Source organism: Phalangium opilio, unplaced genomic scaffold, assembly GCF_054372755.1.
Source record: "Phalangium opilio isolate 3A_F unplaced genomic scaffold, DU_Popi_V2 ptg000087l_1, whole genome shotgun sequence".
NCBI lineage: Eukaryota > Metazoa > Arthropoda > Arachnida > Opiliones > Phalangiidae > Phalangium > Phalangium opilio.
Window position 1 is genome coordinate 3,341,329 of NW_028324192.1, and position 9,146 is coordinate 3,350,474.

A 9,146-nucleotide genomic window follows, 5' to 3' on the forward strand; every position below is an offset into this window, starting at 1 on the left:
GTTACGTTTGAGATCCCACAACACCGCGCCCGGGTGGGCTCGAACCACCAACCTATTGGTTAACAGCCGAACGCCCTAACCATTGCGCCACGGAAGCCCAAAAATTAAATGATCGTCAGGTATTGTGGAAAAACTTTGGCTTTCTACGTTACATATGAGATCCCACAACGCCGCTCCCGGGTGGGCTCGAACCACTAACCTATTAGTTAACAGCCGAACGCGCTAACCATTGAGCCACGGAAGCTGAGAAATTAAATGGTTGTCACGTATTGTGGAAAAGTTTAGACTTTTTACGCTACATCTGAGACCCCACAACACCTCTCCCGGGTGGGCTCGAACCACCAACCTTTCGATTAACAGCTGAACGCGCTAACCATTGCGCCACGGAAGCCCAAAATTTCAATGTTCGTCAGGTATTGTGGAAAAACTCTGACATTTTATGTTACATCTGAGACGTCACAACACCGCTCCCGGGAGGGCTCAAACCACCAGTCTTTTGAATAGCAGCTGAACGCGCTAACCATTGCGCCACGGAAGCCCAAAAATTAAATGGTCGTCCGGTATTGTGGAAAAACTTTGACTTTTTACGTAACATCTGAGACCTCATAGCACCGCTCCCGGGTGTGCTCGAACCACCAACCTTTCTGTTAACAGCCGAACGCGCTAACGATTGCGCCACGGAAGCCCAAAATTTAAATGGTCGTCCGGTATTGTGGAAAAACCTTGACTTTTTACGTCACATCTGAGACGTCACAACACCGCTCCCGGATGAGCTCGAACCACCAACCTATTGGTTAACAGCCGAACGCGCTAACCATTGCGCCACGGAAGCCCAAAAATTCAATGTTCGTCAGGTATTGTGGAAAAACCTTGACTTTTTACGTCACATCTGAGACCTCACAACACCGCTCCCGGATGGGCTCGAACCACCAACCTATTGGTTAACAGCCGAACGCGCTAACCATTGAGCCACGGAAGCTCAGAAATTAAATGGTTGTCACGTATTGTGGATAAGTTTTGACTTTTTACGCTACATCTGAGACCCCACAACACCTCTTCCGGGTGGGCTTGAACCGCCAGCCTTTTGATTAACAGCTGAACGCGCTGACCATTGCGCCACGGAAGCCCAAAAAATAAATGGTCGTCAGGTATTGTGGAAAAATTTTGGCTTTCAACGTTACATTTGAGATCCCAAAATACCGCTCCCGGGTGGGCTCGAACCACCAACCTATTGGTTAACAGCCGAATTCGCTAACCATTGAGCCACGGAAGCTCAGAATTTAAGTGGTTGTCACATATTGTGGAAAAGTTTTAACATTTTACGTTACATTTGAGACGTCACAACACCGCTCCCGGATGGGCTCGAACCACCAACCTTTCGGTTAACAGCTGAACGCGCTAATCATTGCGCCACGGAAGCCCAAAAATTAAATGTTCGTCAGGTATTGTGGAAAAACTCTGACATTTTACGTTACATCTGAGACCTCACAACACCGCTCCCGGATGGGCTCGAACCACCAACCTTTCGGTTAACAGCTGAACGCGCTAATCATTGCGCCACGGAAGCCCAAAAATTAAATGTTCGTCAGGTATTGTGGAAAAACTCTGACATTTTACGTTACATCTGAGACCTCACAACACCGCTCCCGGATGGGCTCGAACCACCAACCTATTGGTTAACAGCCGAACGCGCTAACCATTGCGCCACGGAAGACCAAAAATTAAATGGTCGTCAGGTGTTGTGGAAAAAACCTTGACTTTTTACGTCACATCTGAGACGTCACAAAACCGCTCCCGGATGGGCTCGAACCACACACCTATTGGTAAACAGCCGAACGCGCTAACCTTTGAGCCACGGAAGCTCAGAAATTAAATGGTTGTCAGGTATTGTGGATAAGTTATGACTTTTTACGTTACATGTGTGACCCTACAACACCTCTTCCGGTTGGGCTCGAACCACCAACCTTTCGGTTAACAGCCGAACGCACTAACCATTGCGCCAAGGAAGCCCAAAAATTTAATGGTCGTCAGGTATTGTGGAAAAACTTTGGCTTTCTACGTTACATTTGAGATCCCACACCAACGCTCCCGGGTGGGCTCGAACCACCAACCAATTGGTTAACAGCCGAACGCGCTAACCATTGAGCCACGGAAGCTCAGAAATTAAATGGTTGTCACGTATTGTGGATAAGTTTTGACTTTTTACGCTACATCTGAGACCCCACAACACCTCTTCCGGGTGGGCCTGAACCACAAGCCTTTCGATTAACAGTTGAACGCGCTAATAATTGCGCCACGGAAGCCCAAAAATTAAATGTTCGTCAGGTATTGTGGAAAAACTCTGACATTTTACGTTACATCTGAGACCTCACAACACCGCTCCCGGATGGGCTCTAACCACCAACCTATTGGTTAACAGCCGAACGCGCTAACCATTCAGCCACGGAAGCTCAGAAATTAAATGGTTGTCACGTATTGTGGAAAAGTTTTGACTTTTTACGCTACATCTGAGACCCCACAACACCTCTCCCGGTTGGGCTCGAACCACCAACCTTTCGATTAACAGCTGAACGCGCTAACCATTGCGCCACGGAAGCCCAAAAATTCAATGTTCGTCAGGTATTGTGGAAAAACCTTGACTTTTTACGTCACATCTGAGACCTCACAACACCGCTCCCGGATGGGCTCGAACCACCAACCTATTGGTTAACAGCCGAACGCGCTAACCATTGAGCCACGGAAGCTCAGAAATTAAATGGTTGTCACGTATTGTGGATAAGTTTTGACTTTTTACGCTACATCTGAGACCCCACAACACCTCTTCCGGGTGGGCCTGAACCACCAGCCTTTCGATTAACAGTTGAACGCGCTAATAATTGCGCCAGGGAAGCCCAAAAATTAAATGTTCGTCAGGTATTGTGGAAAAACTCTGACATTTTACGTTACATCTGAGACCTCACAACACCGCTCCCGGATGGGCTCTAACCACCAACCTATTGGTTAACAGCCGAACGCGCTAACCATTCAGCCACGGAAGCTCAGAAATTAAATGGTTGTCACGTATTGTGGAAAAGTTTTGACTTTTTACGCTACATCTGAGACCCCACAACACCTCTCCTGGTTGGGCTCGAACCACCAACCTTTCGATTAACAGCTGAACGCGCTAACCATTGCGCCACGGAAGCCCAAAAATTCAATGTTCGTCAGGTATTGTGGAAAAACCTTGACTTTTTACGTCACATCTGAGACCTCACAACACCGCTCCCGGATGGGCTCTAACCACCAACCTATTGGTTAACAGCCGAACGCGCTAACCATTCAGCCACGGAAGCTCAGAAATTAAATGGTCTTCACGTATTGTGGAAAAACTTTGGCTTTCTACGTTACATTTGAGATCCCACAACACCGCTCCCGGGTGGGCTCGAACCACCAACCTATTGGTTAACAGCCGAACGCGTTAACCATTGCGCCACGGAAGCCCAAACATTAAATGGTCGTCAGGTATTGTGGAAAAACTTTGGCTTTCTCCGTTACGTTTGAGATCCCACAACGCCGCTCCCGGGTGGGCTCGAACCACTAAATTATTTGTTAACTGCTGAACGCGCTAACCATTGCGCCACGGAAGCTCAGAAATTAAATGGTTGTCACGTATTGTGGAAAAGTTTTGACTTTTTACGCTACATCTGAGACCCCACAACACCTCTCCCGGGTGGGCTCGAACCTTCAACATTTCGATTAACAGCTGAACGTGCTAATCATTGCGCCACGGAAGCCCAAAAATTAAATGGTCGTCAGGTATTGTGGAAAAACTTTGGCTTTCCACGTTACGTTTGAGATCCCACAACACCGCACCCGGGTGGGCTCGAACCACCAACCTATTGGTTAACAGCCGAACGGGCTAACGATTGCGCCACGGAAGCCCAAAATTTAAATGGTCGTCCGGAATTGTGGAAAAACCTTGACTTTTTACGTCACATCTGAGACGTCACAACACCGCTCCCGGATGGGCTCGAACCACCAACCTATTGGTTAACAGCCGAACGCGCTAACCATTGAGCCACGGAAGCTCAGAAATTAAATGGTTGTCACGTATTGTGGAAAAGTTTTGACTTTTTACGCTACATCTGAGACCCCACAACACCTCTCCCGGGTGGGCTCGAACCTTCAACCTTTCGATTAACAGCTGAACGCGCTAGTCATTGCGGCACGGAAGCCCAAAAATTAAATGTTCGTCAGGTATTGTGGAAAAACTCTGACATTTTACGTTACATCTGAGACCTCACTACACCGCTCCCGGATGGGCTCGAACCACCAACCTATTGGTTAAAAGCCGAACGCGCTAACCATTGCGCCACGGAAGCCCAAAAATTAAATGGTCGTCAGGTGTTGTGGAAAAAACCTTGGCTTTTTACGTCACACCTGAGACGTCACAACACCTATTCCGGTTGGGCTCGAACCACCAACCTTTCGGTTAACAGCCGAACGCGCTAACCATTGCGCCAAGGAAGCCCAAAAATTTAATGGTCGTCAGGTATTGTGGCAAAACAAGGGCTTTCTACGTTACATTTGAGATCCCACACCACCGCTCCTGGGTGGGCTCGAACCACCAACCTATTGGTTAACAGCCGAACGCGCTAACCATTGAGCCACGGAAGCTCAGAAATTAAATGGTTGTCACGTATTGTGGATAAGTTATGACTTATTACGTTACATCTGAGACCCTACAACACCTCTCTCGGTTGGGCTCGAACCACCAACCTTTCGGTTAACAGCCGAACGCTCTAACCATTGCGCCAAGGAAGCCCAAAAAATAAATGGTCGTCAGGTATTGTGGAAAAACTTTGGCTTTCTACGTTACATTTGAGATCCCACAACACCGCTCCCGGGTGGGCTCGAACCACCAACCTATTGGCTAACAGCCGAACGCGCTAAGCATTGAGCCACGGAAGCTCAGAAATTAAAAGGTTGTTACGTATTGTGGAAAAGTTTTGACATTTTACGCTACATCTGAGACCCCACAAAACCTCTCCCGGGTGGGCTCGAACCACCAACCTTTCGATTAACAGCTGAACGCGCTAATTATTGCGCCACGGAAGCCCAAAAATTAAATGTTCGTCAGGTATTGTGGAAAAACTCTGACATTTTACGTTACATTCGAGACGTCACAACACCGCTCCCGGGAGGGCTCAAACCACCAGTCTTTTGAATAGAAGCTGAACGCGCTAACCATTGCGCCACGGAAGCCTAAATATTAAATGGTCGTCATGTATTGTGGAAAAACTCTGACTTTTTACGTTACATCTGAGACCTCACAAAACGCTCCCGGATGGGCTCGAAAAACCAAAATTTCGGTTAAAAGCCGAAAGCGCTAGCCATTGAGCCACGGAAGCTCTGAAATTAAATGGTCGTCCGGTATTGTGGAAAAACTTTGACTTTTTACGTAACATCTGAGACCTCATAGCACCGCTCCCGGGTGTGCTCGAACCACCAAACTTTCTGTTAACAGCCAAACGCGCTAACCATTGCGCCAAGGAAGCCCAAATATTAAATATTCGTCAGGTATTGTGGAAAAACTCTGACATTTTACGTCACATCTGAGAACTCACAACACCGCTCCCGGGTGGGCCCGAACCACCAACCTATTGGTTAACAGCCGAACACGCTAAACATTGAGCCACGGAAGCTCAGAAATTAAATCGTTGTCACGTATTGTGGAAAAGTTTTGACTTTTTACGCTACATCTGAGACCCCACAACACCTCTCCCGGGTGGGCTCGAACCACCAACCTTTCGATTAACAGAAGAACGCGCTAACCATTGCGCCACGGAAGCTCAAAAATTAAATGCTCGTCAGGTATTGTGGAAAAACCTTGACTTTTTACGTCACATCTGAGACCCCACAACACCTCTCCCGGGTGGGCTCGAACCACCAACCTTTCGATTAACAGAAGAACGCGCTAAACATTGCGCCACGGAAGCTCAAAAATTAAATGGTCGTCAGGTATTGTGGAAAAACCTTGACTTTTTACGTCACATCTGAGACCTCACAACACCGCTCCCGAAAGGGCTCAAACCACCAGTCTTTTAAATAACAGCTGAACGCGCTAACCATTGCGCCCCGGAAGCCCAAAAATTAAATGGTCGTCAGGTATTGTGGAAAAACTTTGGCTTTCTACGTTACATTTGAGATCCCACAACACCGCTCCCGAGTGGGCTCGAACCACCAACCTATTGGCTAACAGCCGAACGCGCTAACCATTGAGCCACGAAAGCTCAGAAATTAAATGGTTGTCACGTATTGTGGAAAAGTTTTGACTTTTTACGCTACATCTGAGACCCCACAACACCTCTCTCGGGTGGGCTCGAACCACCAACCTTTCGATTAACAGCTGAACGCGCTAATTATTGCGCCACGGAAGCCCAAAAATTAAATGGTCGTCAGGTATTCTGGAAAAACTTTGGCTTTCTACGTTACATTCGTGATCCCACAACACCGCTCCCGGGTGGGCTTGAACCACCAACCTTTCGGTTACCAGCCGAACGCGCTAACCATTGCGCCAAGGAAGCCCAAAAATTAAATGGTCGTCAGGTATTGTGGAAAAACTTTGGCTTTCTACGTTACATGTGAGATCCCACAACACCGCTCCCGGGTGGCCTCGAACCACCAACCTATTGGTTAACAGCCGAACGCGCTAACTATTGAGCCACGGAAGCCCAAAAATTAAATGTTCGTCAGGTATTGTGGAAAAACCTTGACTTTTTACGTAACATCTGAGACGTCACAACACCGCTCCCGGATGGGCTTGAACCACCAACCTTTCGGTTAACAGCCGAACGCGCTAACCATTGCGCCACGGAAGCCCAAAAATTAAATGGTCGTCAGGTATTGTGGAAAAACTTTGGCTTTCTACGTTACATTCGAGATCCCACAACACCGCTCCCGGGTATGCTTGAAGCACCAACCTATTGGCTAGCAGCCGAACGCGCTAACCATTGAGCCACGGAAGCTCAGAAATTAAATGGTTGTCAGGTATTGTGGAAAAACGTTGGCTTTCTACGTTACATTTGAGACCCCACAACCACCAACCTTTCGATTAACAGCTGAACGCGCTAACCATTGAGCCACGGAAGCTCAGAAATTAAATGGTCGTCAGGTATTGTGGAAAAACTTTGGCTTTCTACGTTACATTTGAGATCCCACAACACCGCTCCCGGGTGGGCTCGAACCACCAACCTATTGGCTAACAGCCGAACGCGCTAACCATTGAGCCACGAAGGCTCAGATATTAAATGGTTGTCACGTATTGTGGAAAAGTTTTGACTTTTTACGCTACATCTGAGACCTCACAACACCGCTCCCGAAAGGGCTCAAACCACCAGTCTTTTGAATAACAGCTGAACGCGCTAACCATTGCGCCCCGGAAGCCCAAAAATTAAATGGTCGTCAGGTATTGTGGAAAAAATTTCGCTTTCTACGTTACATTTGAGATCCCACAACACCGCTCCCGGGTGGGCTCGAACCACCAACCTATTGGCAAACAGCCGAACGCGCTAACCATTGAGCCACGAAAGCTCAGAAATTAAATGGTTGTCAGGTATTGTGGAAAAACTTTGGCTTTCTACGTTACATTTGAGATCCCACAACACCGCTCCTGGGTGGGCTCGAACCACCAACCTATGGGTCAACAGCAGAACGCGCTAACCATTGCGCCACGGAAGCCCAAAAATTAAATGCTCGTCAGGTTTTGCGTAAAAACCTTGACTTTTTACGTCACATCTGAGACCTCACAACACCGCTCCCGGATGAGCTCGAACCACCAACCTATTGGTTAACAGCCGAACGCGCTAACCATTGAGCCACGGAAGCTCAGAAATTAAATGATTGTCACGTATTGTGGATAAGTTTTGACTTTTTACGCTACATATGAGACCCCACAACACTTCTCCCGGGTGGGCTCGAACCTTCAACCTTTCGATTAACAGCTGAACGCGCTAACCATTGCGCCACGGAAGCCCAAAAATTAAATGTTCGTCAGGTATTGTGAAAAACTCTGACATTTTACGTTACATCTGAGACTTCACAACACCGCATCCCGGATGGGCTCGAACCACAAACCTATTGGTTAACAGCCGAACGCGCTAACCATTGCCCCAAGGAAGCCCAAAAATTAAATGTTCGTCAGGTATTGTGGAAAAACCTTGAAATTTTACGTTACATTTGAGATCCCACAACACCGCTCCCGGGTGGGCTCGAACCACCAACCTATTTGTTAACAGCCGAACGCGCTAATCATTGAGCCACGGAAGCCCAGAAATTAAATGGTTTTCACGTATTGTGGAAGAGTTTTGACTTTTTACGCTACATCTGAGACCCCACAACACCTCTCCCGGGTGGGCTTGTACCACCAACCTTTCGATTAACAGCTGAACGCGCTAACCATTGCGCCACGGAAGCCCAAAAATTCAATGTTCGACAGGTATTGTGGAAAAACTCTGACATTTTATGTTACATTTGAGACGTCACAACACCGCTCCCGGGAGAGCTCAAACCACCAGTCTTTTGAATAGCAGCTGAACGCGCTAACCATTGCGCCACGGAAGCCCAAAAATTAAATGGTCGTCAGGTATTTTGGAAAAACCTTGACTTTTAACGTCACATCTGAGACGTCACAATACCGCTCCCGGATGGGCTCGAACCACCAACCTATTGGTTAACAGCCGAACGCGCTAACCATTGAGCCACGGAAGCCCAAAATTAAATGCTCGTCAGGTATTGTGTAAAAACCTTGACTTTTTACGTCACATCTGAGACCTCACAACACCGCTCCCGGATGGGCTTGAACCACCAACCTATTGGTTAACAGCCGAACGCGCTAACCATTGAGCCACGGAAGCCCAAACTTAAATGCTCGTCAGGTATTGTGTAAAAACCTTGACATTTTACGTTACATCTGAGACCTCACAACACCGCTCCCGGATGGGCTCGAACCACCAACCTATTGGTTAACAGCCGAACGCGCTAACCATTGCGCCACGGAAGCCCAAAATTTAAATGGTCGTCAGGTGTTGTGGAAAAAACCTTGACTTTTTACATCACATCTGAGACGTCACAACACCGCTCCCGGATGGGCTCGAACCACACACCTA

At 47.7% G+C, this 9,146-nt stretch overlaps 1 non-coding gene across 1 annotated transcript; it reads right to left on the bottom strand.

Moving 5' to 3' along the window:
* Positions 1-6,493: 6,493 nt before the first annotated feature.
* Positions 6,494-6,566, bottom strand: TRNAT-GGU (transfer RNA threonine (anticodon GGU)). The gene has a single exon. It is a non-coding gene; the product is annotated as a tRNA-Thr (tRNA).
* Between the last annotated feature and the right edge of the window lie 2,580 nt (positions 6,567-9,146).